Raw genomic sequence first — 16,717 nt, 5'->3', positions numbered from 1 at the left:
TTTTTCTAGATCTTTTGTTAAACATTTCTTGTATTTTCTCAATCTACACCTCCATTCTATTTCTGAGTTTCTGGATCATCTTTACTATCATTACTCTGAATTCTTTTTCAAGTAGGTTGCCTATTTCCTCTTCATTTATATGGTCTTGTAGGTTTTTCCCTTGCTCCTTCATCTGTGACATATTTTTTTGTCATCTCATTTTTTTTTTTTGATAGGTGGGATTGTGTTCCTGTCTTACTGGTCATTTGGCCTGAGTCTTTCAGAACTGGAGTTTGTAGGCTGTTAGGTAGAGCCAGGTCTTGGGGTCGAGATGAGGACCTCTGGGAGACCTCACTCTGATGAATATTCCCTGGGATCTGAGGTTCTCTGTTAGTCCAGTGTTTTGGACTTGGAGTTCCCACCACAGGAGCCAGGCCCTACCTCCAGCTTGTGAACCAAGATTCTGCAAGGCACATGGGGTGGCAAAAAAAAAAAAGAAAGAAAAAAGAAAAAAAGGAGCAGAACAATAACAAAGAGTAAAAAATAAAATAAGATGAGAAAACTAACAGATATGTTAAAAAAAAATTAAGATATGGATGAAACTACAGCTGGAAGGTAAAACAGAACCACAATATCAAAGAAGAGGGAAAAAGAAAAAGCTGGAAAAGGCCTTGGCTGTGGGGGGTGGCGCTTAGGAAGGGGCAGGGTTTATGGGGGGCGGGGCCTATGCTTAGGACCCACAGGGTTGGAAAACGCACTGAGGGGCTGGGGGGCAGGGCTTAGGCTCAGTGCACCAGAGGGGGCCAGGAGTGCCTCTGGCCTTGGAGGGTGGAGGACTGGCCCTGGAGCCCAGCAGTCTTCCTGGAGCCCAAGTGGGTGGGAGAAACACCCACTGCGCTCCCCCCTTATCCTCCAAGCCTCCAAGGGTCCCCCCAGGCATGGGAACTCCTCCCCACTCCCAGCCACCCCTCAGGGCGTCAGTCCCATCCAGCCTCCACTTCTCCTTCCCCCACACTCCTCCCACATCCTACCTGGTCGCTAGGGGTTTCCTTCCATCTCCTTGGACATTGAGGTCCAAATGAATATTTTTAGGTGTTAAAATGATAGGACAGATACAATTTTATATTCAGCTTTCATTATATCAAGTTTTTCAAAGTATTTTAATAAAAGGAAGAAAAGTGCTTCCAGTGGTCAATCAAACATGAAAGAGCTGGTAATGAGGCTTGCCTGGGACTTGCATATCTTCTGTACCTAGCAACCTATAAATAAAAAGAAAAGAAAATCAACTTCATCTAATAAATTATTTCCTTTGATTTAAGCCAGAGATTTAAAACCATATTTATACTGAGAGTGGATGAAAGCAGACAAATAAAGCCCAGAAAATAATTCCTGCCCTTCTAGCCATGACACTTTTGGCTTGTCCAAAGTTACCCATTAGCCACCTGTGTAAGACTGACTGCCAGCCAATAACCTGAGAATATTCAGGAAATATCCTGAAGCCAGCCAGGAAGGTGTACTGAAATCAGAAGCTTCTGTCAAGTGTAACAGGTGCATCAGTGTACAAGTGTGAGTGCTGGAAGGACAGAAACAGCTTAGAGGATTATAGTCAAAGGATTGTAGTCAAATCCTTCTTCTCTTTAGACAACAGTGAGTGAATAAATGAGCCTACACTGTATACTTGAGCTGAAATTTCATGGTTATGCGTGTTGTGCTGTGTATCATTTGACCATTTGTCCATTCATCCCACAAACAGGAGCTTCTTGGGTAAACATTAATGTCAATATCCCAAAAAGTGTTTGAAAGTGAGCTAAGAAGTAGGTTAAAGTAGCTTGGGACAATGAAGGAGCTAGAAGGAGAGCGAAAAATGTCTCCCTGGGGAGCTCTCAGGGAAGCCAGCATTGACCCCTGGGAACTGGTGTTAGGTCAAGTCAGAATCTGACGTCTTCACTAACGATCTGGAAAAGAGAGTGAATGGCTCATTAGTAAAATGCACAGTTGAAGTGAAATGATTGATTGGATGCAAGAAAGTAGAGAAATTAGTGATGTTGGTAAAATGAGATGCAACTTAGGGAAATGCTTGCTCATCTGTTAGATAGAAAATCAGCATCTGAAACTCATTTAATGGGAACTATCAGTTGGGAAAGCAACGCTGCCAGCAGAGGCCTGGAGGTGATGCTGGGAAGAAAATTAGACAGGAGATGAGAGGCCGAGCCGGCATGATAACAGTGTCTCTCTGGAAAGACCTCACGACAGCCGGCCTGTGTCCATGTGCTTCCCACAGGTCCTGACACCAAGCCACAGCCTCTGAAGTCCACTCTGCTGCTGCCTGGTGGCCAGCCTGTCCTCTGCCTTCTGGTTCTGGCTGGGAAGATGGCTCCATGCGGGCTTCCACTTACTGTTCTGCACAAGGAGAAGTTGACGATGTTCAACAATTTGGTGCTTTGGGGCCAGAATCCAGGCCAAGGATAGAGGTGTGACTCAGACCCAGGACTGAAGGTTAGGAGTATTGCTGGGTAGACCTGGGAATTGCATCCTGATCTCTGGCCTATAGCTGATTATGAGTTTTCTGAGATAAAGTTGGAACCAACCAAAACTCAAACTACTTTACATTCCAGCATTTGTAGGAAGTAGATCACGAAGTCTCTGCTGTTTGCTACTGTGCATTACATCCATCAGCTGGTGGGCAAACCCTAATTATTCTGAATGCATTTGCATCTGGACTCACACTCATAGCTTTGTGCTGACCTTGCTCCCATTGGTTCCCTTATTAGTGGTCACTCTTCTGAGCTCCTGCAGAGACCACTGCTTGTTAGTTGAGAACAGCAATGTTCGCTGTGAGGTGCAAAAGTGGAAAACAAAACCACTATGTTAACCTCATTAATATGTATAAATTCTCTCCTCAATACATGGAGCAAGAATCATTGCATTCCTAAATTTTTCCAAATCAAGTTAAATTTGCATGCATTTTTTTTTAAGATATTCATTTTTATTTATTTATTTATTTATTTATTTGGCTGTGTTGGGTCTTCGTTTCTGTGCGAGGGCTTTCTCCAGTTGCGGCAAGCAGGGGCCACTCTTCATCGCGGTGCGCGGGCTTCTCACTATCGTGGCCTCTCTTGTTGCGGAGCACAGGCTCCAGACGCGCAGCCTCAGTAGTTGTGGCTCACGGGCCTAGTTGCTCCGCGGCATATGGGATCTTCCCAGACCAGGGCTCAAACCAGTGTCCCCTGCATTGGCAGGCAGATTCTCAACCACTGCGCCACCAGGAAAGCCCTGCATGCATTTTTGTCGAAGATATTTAATATCTTAATTTACAAGAAGGTTGAGAGATATATTCAATCCAGAGAAATGAAGAAGGGCCTCTGGTCTTTTTTTTTTTTTTTTTTTTCTCAGCGAAAGAGGTACATTTATTTGAACTGATAAGTCTATGCAAATACACTCAGTCACAATAGGGAGATTCTTAGGCCTGACAATAACTTAAATTCTGAAAAGTATGCAGGACCATTAGAGACCTTCACCCTCATGGTAAACTATGTCCCTTGATATTGGAATGGGACTTTAGTTCTCCCCTAGCCCCCTGCTCAGGATTAAATGAGAGACTTCAGCTTTGGTGTAAAGCTGTCAGCTGTCCTAATCCAGAACAACATACACAATTTGGACTCTAGTAATGAGGGACAAAAGGGAGGGCGATCTAGAAAGTGGGTAGGGACAAAAGTGGGTAGGATTTCTGCTTCTTCAGAAAATGTCCAAGGATGGCAGACTCTAGTTAAGATCAATGGGGGAAGATGTCTTAGTGTGTAAGTAGAGAAATATGACAAGGCAAAGCTGACCTTAGCCATCGAGAATGAAGGAGTCAGGGGAAGGAATGTCTGTGTGCAGTAGACAACTGAATTAGAAAGAGCAGAAATGGAAACCAGCAATGATTCTGATCTAGGGCTTGGCTAGCTTAAATGTTCTGTCATTGGACACAAACTTTTCATGAAGAGATCCAATCATTAATGCAACAAACTCAAATGAATTCTAGGTTGAGAGTGGTTCTCTTCTCAAACATGGGGCTGAACCAGTTACTGAGAGAGGAGGGATGGAGGGGTGGAATCTGAGCATCTCAATAAGTCATCTAGTAGCTCTGGTCACTTTGGACATTCCTGGGAGATACATAACAGCTCACTATAACAACACAACACATACTGAAACCTGTTTGTTCCCCAAGACCAACACCACAGTGAGTTTTTACCATCTTAAGTTACAGAGACATTATTTAGCCCAGGTTACAATTGGATTTCACAAAAGAGAATTTGATTACATAGATATTTATAAAATAAATGTGGTTAAGAAAAAAGTACAGGGCCTGGAAGTCAAAAAAGCTACTACATTCCAGTCCTTTCTGCTGCTGTTCAGCTGTGTGAAACTGAGGAAATTCTCTAACATCTCTGGGCCTGTTTGTTCATCTATAAAGTGTGATGATGAACCCGTTACTCCCTCAGTGTTCTCAAGCAGATCCCAAGATGGTAGCTCATTGTGGAAACTTAAAAGCAAACGTAAGATATGGCACTGAAACAAAGTGGACAGCTGCTTGAACTCTAATATAATCATCCATCCCCACAAAGGGACATGTTGGCCACTGGCCAATAAGTATGGTCAAGTGACATTTACTTGTAACTTTTGAGAAGAGTAATTTTCAGACGCTAGTCTTGGAATAAGCTCAAGAGGAGTCTCAGATCATTTCCAGTTTGAATGAACAATTCTTATTTTGGGTTTGGCTGGAGGTGGGGCTACATGAAACTGAGCTGCATATCCTTCTGAAGTCACAAGGAAAAGCCAGCCTTTATTCTAGCAGTGTTTGGTCTGGAACAGTTGCTCCATAGGTGTCAGCCCTATGCCCCATATCATACTTTAAATAATATCACTAATACTTTATCCAAAATATACTTGAGTTGTATATGCTTATTATAGGAGAGAAAAGAACTAATATTCACCAAGTGCCCGCTATGAGATAAGCACTTGCTAGTGTTTTCCATACATTCTGTCATTTAATCCTCAAGGCAATTTAAAAGGTAGATATCACTGTCCCCATTTTACAGGCAACAAACCTGAGACTCAGTGTGCTTATGACTTGCCCAAGTTCACACCACTAGGACATGACAGAGATCTGAAATAAAAATTCAGGTCTTCTGACTTCAGTCCATGCTTTTTTCCCCTATAATATCATGCTGCATAGAAGAAAAAGAAATGAAGGTGAATGATTAGCCAGAAAAGTTAGGGAAAAGGGTATGCTATTAGTAAAGAGCTCACCCATTTTATATTATTCTGCAATGTCCAACTTTCAAGGAATCAGATTATGATAGAAATCTTCAATATTAAATCACTACTAAACATAAGCAATCCGTCCTTGATGATCTAGAAGGTGCTTTCAGATCTTGCTCTGCCTTATAGTTCTCATGAACAGAATTGATTATCAGTGCACTACAAATGTGTGGAAAAGAAAATGCCAGGTAACACCTGCAAGATGCTGGGCACTGTGTGGCTTTTTTCCACTTTTATTACTCCAGGTCAAGGAAACAAATAGAAGCTATCAACATGGTCCTGCCTCTTGGGACATATATTCTAAACATACATCCATTCTTATTCCCAATGAGAAAGAAATCATTGCAAAAGAATCTCACCTTTCACCAAATTCTACCCTTAAAATCCTAAACCAGTCATATCACTGTGCACAATATTTTTGGCAGTCACAAACTCTATCGCGAAGCCAATCAATAAACAATTGGAGAATTTAAGTGGTATTTAAATGCCCCTCGTTGGGTGGGTCAGACTGCATGAGGCAGTGTGGCTATGTGGAGGGCCAGAGGTCTGGACTCATGGTGAACAGCTTGCTCCTGCCAGAGAGTTACCAAAGCCAAGGTTCTTGACTTGCATGTTCTTCAGTCATCCCAGTACCTATATCCCTAGCAACCTTAAAGCAATGAAATATCTGCAAGCAACCATGTCCAAATAAAGAGCTCAATAGTTGTATCTCCAAGAAGTGGCCAATTCAGAAAGGCATTTCTTGGCAAGCTAGAGCAACCTGGGGTGAAAGTTGTACCGAAGGCTTGAGAAGATCCCGATGTGTCTCACGAGATTGGGCTCCACCACATAGGCCCGCTCCCCCTTGGCCCTCAACAGTGAGTACAGTGCCATGTTCTTGCCGAAGCCCTTGTGGCAGTACACCTGGGACAGGTAGGTGAGGGTCTGGTGGGCCACCCGGGCAGGGAAAGCTATTGCCGGGGTGCAAAACTGCGAAGCAGGGACCACGCTGTACAGGGAAGGACGCAGCTGCCGCAGCTCCAGGAAATAGTGCCGGCCCACCAGCTCCACCTGACCCATGCTGTACAGGAAGAAGAAGAGCATGACGGGTTACCTAAACCCCGGCCGGCTGGCAAACTGCATATATATCCAGGTTAGTAAGGGCCCCAGCAACATGCCGACACCAACCCGCTTCAGGATCCGCATGGGCTCTGGGTGAGGTAGTGCTGGAGCCTCGCAGGGTGATAGAGCTTTAGATAAAGTGCATATCTGAGGTGCGGCTCGGAGAAGCGAGCCCGAAGAAGGTGCTCCAAGGCTGGGAAGATCTGCTCTTCTGAAACGGGGTCATCTTCCACCATCAGGACGTAGTCTGGGTTGTAGGTCTGCAGGGAGGATTCCAGACAATAGACGTAGTCCTGCTTCTCTTTCTCAAACGAATTGGTCATCCTCAGTGCCCTCGCAGCTGTTGGCCACAGAGACGTACTTGGACAGCAGCTTGGCATCTAAATGGCTCACATGCCACTCCATGTTGCACAGGAAAAGTTGGTGCCCCTCGCACTGGGGGCCTCATTGTTGAAGGAGCTGATGAAACTGGGACATGACCTGCAGGACATAGTGGAAGCCAGGTTGCCTGTCCACTGTGATGATGGTGATGACCAGCCAGGGGCGGGGAGTGGCCTGCCAGACGATGGGCACCGAGCCATTGACAGAGGGCAGCGGAGGGCAGCTTCACCCTCTCTCAAGCTTTGCTGCAGGAACTCTTGGTTCATTCTGTTCAGATGCCAGTGGCGCAGGTAGAAGTAAAAGTTCAGAAGCCAGGGACAGGCCAGGGCGGCCAGCAGACCAAAGGTCACCACCGTTAAGATGAAGAGCTGGACAGCAGTGCTGCCCCAGGAGAGCCGCCTCAGCCTCCGGAGGAGCATGGCAGCTGGAGAGGTTGAAGTACTCATGAGGTCACCTTCTGGTCAGGTCTGGTCCCAAGAACAAACCATCCTGGACCGCAGGCCAGAATCAGTGCAAGTCAAACCTGGACTCGCACACGCCCAGCTCCCGCCTTTCTGTCGGCCTCCCGGTGCCACAGAAGCAGGCGAGGGCTAGGGAAGTGCCCTCGCTGCGACATTCAGTCATCCCTGCACGGATGCTGGCCCTGACTGCGCGGGGGACACCCTTCTGGGGTCCCGGCAGTCCTCCGGCAGGAAGCGGCCAGCGCCACGAGTGAGGCCGCAGCGAAGCCTCTGGTCTTGAGCCCATTATGATCGCCACCCAGAGGGTCACCTGATATTCACAGTCCTGCTATTCTGTGACCACGTGGCTTGGCCATTGGCCCTACTGAGACTTTCAAGGCGGCAGGGCTGTGGGTTCATGCCCCAGGCATCCATGGACCACGCTGTTCAAATCCTGCACCTCCTGAGAATGGGCCAGATAGGTCCACACCGGTCGGTCAAAACCTAGGATTAGACAAAAGGGAAAAATAACTGGGGTGCCCCTTCTCCTTCACCTTCTTGAGCCTAAGCTTTAAAAAGGCTCCTAACCCTGCCCCCAAATAAGGGGACTTCGTTCCTCTAGACCAACAGCCTGCTCACCCTCTTGAGTTGGGAAAGAGAAAACTTTCTCTCTCATTGTTTAGTAAACGTCTCCATCGTGTCATCCTGCCACAGGGAATTTCTTATGTCATCATGCCACATGGCTGTATGTGTAGACTCTGAGCTTAAGGCTTATGATTTTTAAACCCTAAAAAAATAGATTTTTCAGGGTAAGATCTGGTTCACTGTTTAACCGAAGTTACGTTGAAAGATATTATTTTCTTAAGTCACTCAGATAGCTCATTTTAAGTTTATGGTTACTTAACGTTCAGAAGAAGCAAGGAGTACTGTGTGAACATGAATATAAATTACATGCCAAAGTTTAGTTTGCCAAAGAAAAAATGGCAATGGTAGGCAAAATTCGCATAGTTCTATGCATTTTAAATCAGAAAGTATCCAATGGGCTGTGGACTTGAATGTGGCATTTCAGGGTTACGGTTACAATTAATTGATTACTGTTACAAAACTAACTTGGGGAACCAAGATCCCACTGGTAGCCCTTCACATCACTTTAGTGCAGGCCTCCTTAACCTTAATCCCTCTTTAGGGCACTGAGTCCAGGATGCATATTCCTTCTTGTCTTGTGACATAAAGAGACCCAGTTTTGAGGCTCAGCCCTCTAGAATGCAGTGGTGTGGACGATGCTCCCATGAATTTCAGACAGTCTGGCTTAGCTGTGATGGGCTTAACTGGGGAGGACCCTCCCCTTGGTTTGTAGCTGCTACTGGAGCTAGAACCATTGCTTGTCAAATCATGACTGGATGACCTTGTCCAGCTTTTAAGAGAAAAGATCTGACATTTCCCAACCCCTGCAGCCTTTGCTTCTGTTGTTCATGACACGAAGCCTCCACTCTGGCCAGACCGGAGCCCAGTTCTCTGATTCCTGCTCCAGTGGTCTTTCCCTCAGAGCCATCACAGTGGCTGCTGCTGAGATTAAATTTAATGTCATCCTCAGTTAACCTGACAGGATCCAGCTCTCCCAAACCCCTCCTGGACTGAGAGAAAAGAAGAAGCTTAAGGCAGGAAACTGAAAATGGCCTTTATGTTCCTGGCTTTTCCTGCAGGTAAATCTCTCAGAAAATTGCTGTTTTATTGTTTCCAGGCATTTGGCTCATATTATACCAAAACAAGCCTGGAAGGCTCTGTCAGCCCATCTATCAGCTTTTACAGGGTGAGGACTTCTGGAAAACATGAAAACCACTCAACAAATTGGAAATGTTAATGACATGGTCCAAGTAAACACCAAATCTTGGACATTTCCTTCCTGTACCTTCCTCCAGCTAAAAATGATATGAAACACTATTGTGAAGGGAACTTTTAAAAAACATATGTGAGTGTGTGTGTGTGTGCGTGCACGCACGTGCTCAAAGGGGAGAACCTAGTCAAAACCATGGAGAATTTCCAAAGGAAATGAGCCATTCTTTTTCCCTCTGGAAATTGGACTGTATACAACCCAAACTTATTACAATTTTTACTGCAGTAATGGCTCATCAGATATTTCCCCCTATATAACTGTATTATTATTTAATCTTTTATTAGTTTTTCTCCACACATCTGAATAGCATGAGTTGTCCAGAAAACAACATCGATAATTTAGCTGAAAGATAAAAACCCTGTCTAAGTTTGGAATACACTGAGCATTTTTACAAATATTTAATGGGTAATGAACTATTATTTCCCTGAATAATATCCACCATCACAAGGTAACGAGACAGAATTCACCTAAACTGCCTCTGGTGTACATTGCATATCAGCAATTTTTAAATGCCCTGGCTTGCCATTTAGACTTTAAACCACTCCTTGGCAAGTAATCCAATACCTTGGATTCCACTGAGGAACATAGCAGGAAAAAATTGGGGAAGACTGAGTAGTAACTATGCTGTCATTGTTACTCCAGGTTGCCATAGTCACTTTTGCTGCGTTTACTCCAATAAAAGCAAATTTTATCCTAATTCTGTAATGATGTGCGTAGATGTTTTGTTCCTATAAGATTCCCTGTCCACCGCAGGCACAGTGAAGCTCTTAATTGCTCCAATGCAGCCACAGTGAGCATGTGCCAGAAAAATAACAGAAATAAGAATTTCACACAGGCATTTGGAATTGACTTCAGCTGCTGTAATTGTAAACTAAACACTAGTTGTTTTTTTAAATAAGTTGTCTAAATTAATGTGGCATTACTGTTCCATACATGTTAAGAAGTTGATTTTTAACTGTACATTCACACTGTGCTTGGGAAGCTTTCAGCAAATTGTCTGTAGACCTAAAGAAATGTGCATGTTTTATTTTCACTCAGAAGAAAAGAAAAAAATGTATTTTTATTTGTAAAATTATTATTAAAATCAGGTTGTAAGAAGTTTATGAGGATATTTTACTCAGAATATATGGCACATGTGTGGTAGGAACAAAGAGCTACCAAGTGATAAAAGTCTAAAAGCTGCTATCGAAATGGGATCAAAGATTTTTTTCCAGTTCCAATCACCCATCAGTAAGTGGGAAAAGGGATACTCTAAGGGAGTGAATATATCTGTAGTTTGAAAATGTTCTTCCCATTAAGATACAAATTTTATTAAAGATGTTGGTAAACAACCTCTTTCAAAAATGAATTGAAGTAATTATAGATAACATCTTCATTTGTTCATTATTAGGTTAAACCTTATGAAACTAATATTTTCAAAGGTCAAAATTCGTCAAATATGGGAAATTTTTCTTATGTTAAGCCTAATTTTTCTTCTTTTCATTTATCATTATGTATATCTTTGATACATGTCAGTATTTGATCTGGGTTTATAATAAAATACATGTATAATAAATCCATAGCACAAACGACGGGAGAACAAGGGCTGTGTAACAATATGGGAGTGATCATTGTTTTGGAAATTCAGTCTAAGGGCAACTTCCACAATTGAACAGAAAATCTAACCCAGAATTTCCTGGAAGCCAAAACAAAACTGGAACAAAATTTATATAACTCCTACCTAATAAAAATACATAGATATTCATAGATGAAAATCAAACTTCCTAGCTATTAAGAAAAATATATCAAGTTTTCGTATAAGAGGTATTTCTAAATTTAATACTTAATATTTATGTAATGTTATATAGTTTATAAATCTTTCTCTTAATGATCAATTTGTTTGAAATTAATGAATCATTTAAGATGTTGAAAAGAAGAATGTGGAGGAGAACTGGAAGTAGTGCACCTCTGCTACTGGATGAAGAAAGGAGTACTCCTCCTAAGAAGTGCCCTTCCTCCAGGCATGCTCTGATTCATGTACTCAATAATTTGGTTTCTAAAGAATGGTTCCATATTGGAAAAACCATTTTATATTATGAATTATTAAATTGATTTTCAGATGAAAATTAAACTAATGAGCACTAGGCCAGTTAATCTGGGGTTTTTTTCCCCCCAAGAATTTGGACAAACTGAAATCAAATTTCCAGATTTGCTGAGTTGGGAAACCAAATTTGGAAATGCAAGAAGGTAAAAGCAAACTTGGGAATTTTTTTTATAGATTTACTTCTCTAGACGTTCCCACACCACATTACAATTTCAATATGGGTTGAAGAGAATAATTTTTCCACTTTTATTGAGATATAATTGATATGTAACAATGTGTAACTTCAAGATGTACAACATGTTGATTTGACACAGTTATGTATTGCAAAATGATTACCACCATAGTGTTAACTAATACCTGCATCATATTACATAATTACAGTTTCTTTTTTTGTGATAAGAACATTTAAGATCTTATCTCTTAGCAACCTTCAAGTATATAATACAGTAATATTAACTATAATCATTATGCTGTAACTTAGATCGCCAGAACTTATTAATATTATAACTGGAAGTTTGTACTCTTTGCCCAATATGGCTCCTTCCCCTCCACCTCCCACCCCCTGACCTTGGCAACCACCATTCTAGTATCTGTTTCTATGAATTTGGCTTTTTTAGATTCCACATATAAGTGACATCAGACAGTATTTGTTTTTCTCTCTCTGACTTCATTCACTTAGCATAATGCTATCAAATTCAATCCACATTGTTGCACACAGCAGAATTTTCATCTTTCTCATGGCTGAAATATATATATATATATATATATATATATATATATATATATATATATATATTTGCTGAACTTTATCCACTCAACTATTGACAGACACCACTTGGGCTGTTTCCATACCTTGACTATTATTATTGTGAAAAATGCTACAGTGAACATGAGAATGAAGATATCTCTTCAATATCTTGTTTTCATTTACTTCGTATATATCCAGAAGTGTTGCTTAATCATGTGGTAGTTCTATCTTTAATTTTTTGAGGAACATACATACTGTTTTCCATAGTGGCTGCACCAATTTACATTCCCACCAACAGTATATGAGGTTTGCCTTTTCTCCATATCCTCACCAACACTTGTATTTCTTGTCTTTTTGATAATAATAACAGTTGTGAGGTAATATCTCATTGTGGTTTTGATTTGCATTTCCCTGATGATTAGTGATGTTGAGCACCTTTTCATGTACCCGTTTGCATTTATATGGCCATTTATTTGGAAAAATGTCTATTCAGTTCCTCTACCAAGTTATTAATTGGATTGTTTGTTTTTTGCTTTTGGGTGGTATGAGCTCTTTATGTATTTTGAATATTAACTCCTTATCAGATATTTGATTTGTGCATATCTTCTCCCACTCCACAGGTTGCCTTTTCAGTTTGTTGATGATTTCATTGCTGTGCAGAAATTTTTAAATTTGATGTAGTCCCATTGTTTATTTTTGCTTTTGTTGCCTTTGCTTTGGTGTCAAATCCAAAAAATAATCACCAAGGCTTATATCAAGGAGCTTACTATCTATGTTTACTTCTAGGAGTTTTTTGTTTCAGGTCTCACATTCAAGTCCTTAATCCATTTTGAGTTGATTTTTGTGTATGGTGTAAGGTAGGGATTCAGTTTCATTCTTTTGCATGTGGTTTTCTCAATATCTTTTATTGAAGAGACTATCTTTTCCTACTGCATGTTATTGTTTCTTTGTCATACATTAATTGATCATATATGCATGGATTAATTTCTGGGTTCTCTGTTCTTGTCCATTGATCCATGTGTGTGTTTTTATGTCGATACTGGTTTGATTACTATAGCTCTATAATACAGTTTCAAATTAGGATGCATTATGCTTTGTTCTTCTTTCTCAAGATTGCTTTGGCTATTCAGGGTTTTTTGTGGTTCCATAAAAATTTTAAGATTATTTGTTCTATTTCTCTGAAAAATGCAATTGGAATTTTGACAGGGATTGCATTTAACCTGTAGATCACTTTGGGTAGTATGGACAATTTGACAATATTAATTTTTTCAAACCATGAACATGGAATATATTTCCATTTATTTGTGTCTTCTTCAGTTTCTTTCATCAGTGTCTTATAGTTTTCAGTGTACAGATTTTTCACCTTCTTAGTTAAATTTATTCCTAAGTGTTTTATCCTTGTTGATCAAATTGTAAATGGGATTGCTTTCTTAATTTCTCTTTCTGATAGTTCAAAGTTGGTATGTAGAAACACAACTGATTTTTGTATATTGATTTTGTATACTACAACTTTACTGAATTAATTTATTAGTTCTAACGGTTTTGGTGGAGGCTTTAGGGTTTTCTATTTGTAATATTATGTCACCTGCAAATAGAGACAATTTTACTTATTCCATTCTAATTTGGACGTCTTTTATTTCTTTTTCTTGCCTCATTGCTCTTCCAGTAATGTGTTGAATAATAGTGGTGAGACTGAGCATCCTTGTCTTGATCCTGATCTTAGAGGAAAAGCCTTCAGTTTTTCATCACTGAGTATGATGTTAGCTGTGGGTCTGTCATATATGTCCATATTATGTTGAGGTACATTTCCTCCATGTCCACTTTGTTGAGATTTTTTATCATGAAAGAATATTGAATTTTGTCAAATGCTTTTCCTGCATCTATTTAAATGATCATGTGATTTTAATCCTTTATTTTATTAATGTGGTGTATTACATTGATTAGTTTGAGTATATTGAACCATTCTTGCATTCCTGGAATAAATTTTACTTGATCATGGTGCATGATCCTTTTAATGTATTGTTGAATTCAGTTTGCTAATGTTTTGTTGAGGATTTTTGCATCTATGTTTATCAGGAATATTGGCCTCTAACTTTCTTTTTTTGTAGTGTCCTTATCTGGTTTTTGTATCAGAGTTGTGCTGGCCTTGTCAAATGAATTTGAAAGTGTTTCCCTCCTATTCTAATTTTTGAGAGAGTTTGAGAAGAATTGGTAATAATTTTCTTTAAATGTTTAGTAGAATTCACCAGTGAAGCCATCTTGTCCTGGACTTTTGTTTGTCGGTAGGTTTTTGATTTTGGTTCTACCTCCTTACTAGTAATTGGTCTGTTCAGACGTTCTATTTCTTCATGATGCGGTCTTGGTAGGCTGTATATTTCTAGGAATTTATCCATTTCCTCTAGGTTGTCAAATTTGTTGACTCATAATTTTTCATAGTAGTCTCTTAAGATCCCTTGTATTTGTGTGGTGTCAGTTGTAATGTTTTTTTTCATTTATAATTTTATTTATTTGAATCCTCTTTTTTTTCCTGATAAGTCTACTAAAGGTTTGTCTTTTTGTTTATCTTTTAAAAAATTCTTAGTTTCATTGATTTTTTTCTATTGTCTTTTTAGTCTCTATTTTATTGATTCCCTCTCTGATCTTTGTTATTTCCTTCCTTCTGCTAACTTTGGGCTTAGTTTTTTCCTTTTTTCTAGTTTCATGTGGTCTAAGGTTAGGTAGTTTATTTGAGCTCCTTATTCCTCCTTAATGTATGCATTTATCACTATAAACTTCCCTCTCAGAACTGCTTTTCCTGCATCTCATAAATTTTGGATTTTTGGTATGTTGTTTCAATTTTCATTTATCTCACGGTATTTTTAAGTTTTTCTTTGCTTTCTTCTTTGATCCATTGGTTGTTCAAGAGCATGCTGTCTAAACTTCACATATTTTGAATTTACCAGTTTTATTCTTGTAATTGATTTTCAGTTTCATACATTTGTGGTTGAAACAGATGCTTGATATGATCAGTCTTCTTAAATACATCAAGAAAGTTTTGTGGTCTAGCATATGATCTATCCTGGAGAATTTTCCATGTGTGCTTGAGAAGAATGTGTATTCTGCTGCTGTTGGATGGAGTGTTCTCTAAATGTCTTCTAGGTTCATCTGGCATAACGTGTAACTTAAGTCCAATGTTTCCTTCTTGATTTTCTGTCTGAAGGATCTATCCATCGTTGAAAGTGAAGTACTGAAGCCTCCTACTATTATTGCATTGCTATCTGTTACTCTCTTCAGTTCGGTTAGAATTTGTTTTATATATTTAGGTGTTCCTAAAGAGAATGCTTTCTGTTGTTAATGAAAGACTTCTATACAACCAACAGATTTCTCAGTGTGTTTAGATAAATCATTGGTCTCTGTAAGTATCTAAGTAGAAAAGTAAAAATCATTCATAGTTCTTAAATTATAATCTCTTTAGTTTATTAACTCAACAATCTGGGACTATTTTGATGTTTAGATAAGAAATCCTGAAAGAATTGCCAACCACTGAACAAAATGTATGCGTGAGTCTTTAGGTATCTCACTCCCCTTTGAGCCAACAAGGGAAGTTATATGTGTTCTAACTAGACGAAGGGTTGAAAGTATCCAAAGAAACAAAGTATTTGTGTTTAAACACTAGAAACAATGTTTTCCAATCATGGTCAATAATATTTCCAAAATATTCTTCTAAAGAGTTATTGATTGATCAAAAATTACAAATACATATAATTTATTTATATATTTACAACATATGTAATACAAATATAAAACTGGTCGATATCCAAAGAGTAATAATCACTTACATCACTATCTGACAAAATCTATTTGCATCATTCTCTATGAATGAAAATAATTTGCATTACTATCAGTTTTCTACAAATTACAGAGTTTTAAAACTGCTGAAAATGACAAAAAGTATAAACTCCTACAGAATCAGATTACTCCAGCCAGGATGCCTAGACAATGCCCAGCATTCTATTGAAAGGACACCCAGTAATTATTTTTCCATTTAAAAATCTTTCACATTTTTTTTCCCTGAGAATTTAAATTCCAAATTAAAAGACTTAATAAATATACCTCCATGGGATATTTCTCAACAAAAACCAGTGACAACAAAAATATCCCCACCTCATGCTGCCTATTTCTCTTCCCATCACTGTTACTAAGTTTAGGTTAAATTTGCAGAGTTTTGTTTATTTAAATTTTAAATTTGGAGAAATAATTTAAAAGTTAGCATTATCAGTTTAACCAGAAAACAATTCATAATTACTCTACTGATAGCTTGATATCTTCAACAAATCTGTACCTCCTTCCAATATTTTCAACAGGCAGAAAAGAATTGTTACAAAGACTGGTATAAGGTAAAATTAGTCCACTTTTACTATTCTTCCTATTATAGGCGTTACTCCTTCCTTTTCTTCTGGTATCAAATGGTATTTTGCAAGATTGGGCAAGGTTCAACTCCAATAATCCTGACAATACTGGTAGAATTTTTCTCCCAGATGGAATTTAAAGTTTCACAGAGTTCTTCAGTTTGTGTCTAATTTAAGCATAAGTCTTGGAGTACGTCTGTGTCCAATTGAGCCAAACCTGATTATGAATAGGGGAGTCCTCAGGGATTTTAAAGACCACTTAATTTGACAATTCCATTATAAAACAAATCCCTCCTGATTAATTTGGCTGGTGTGGTATTACAGAAGAGAGAAGGCATGTTTCTGAGTCAAAGGACCAAGGGTACCAATTGTTGGCTGGGTGACCAGAAGTATCTGAGG

The 16,717-nt window shown here is 39.5% G+C and overlaps 1 pseudogene across 1 annotated transcript; it reads right to left on the bottom strand.

Annotated features, from left to right (window-relative positions):
* Positions 1-725: 725 nt before the first annotated feature.
* On the bottom strand, positions 726-8,032 carry LOC309640675 (post-GPI attachment to proteins factor 4 pseudogene; annotated as a pseudogene). Its single transcript has one exon. The product of its transcript is annotated as a post-GPI attachment to proteins factor 4 pseudogene (transcript).
* Positions 8,033-16,717: the final 8,685 nt, after the last annotated feature.

Source organism: Balaenoptera physalus (assembly GCF_965194825.1).
Source record: "Balaenoptera physalus genome assembly, chromosome: 13".
NCBI lineage: Eukaryota > Metazoa > Chordata > Mammalia > Artiodactyla > Balaenopteridae > Balaenoptera > Balaenoptera physalus.
This window is presented reverse-complemented; position numbering and strand designations above follow the sequence as displayed.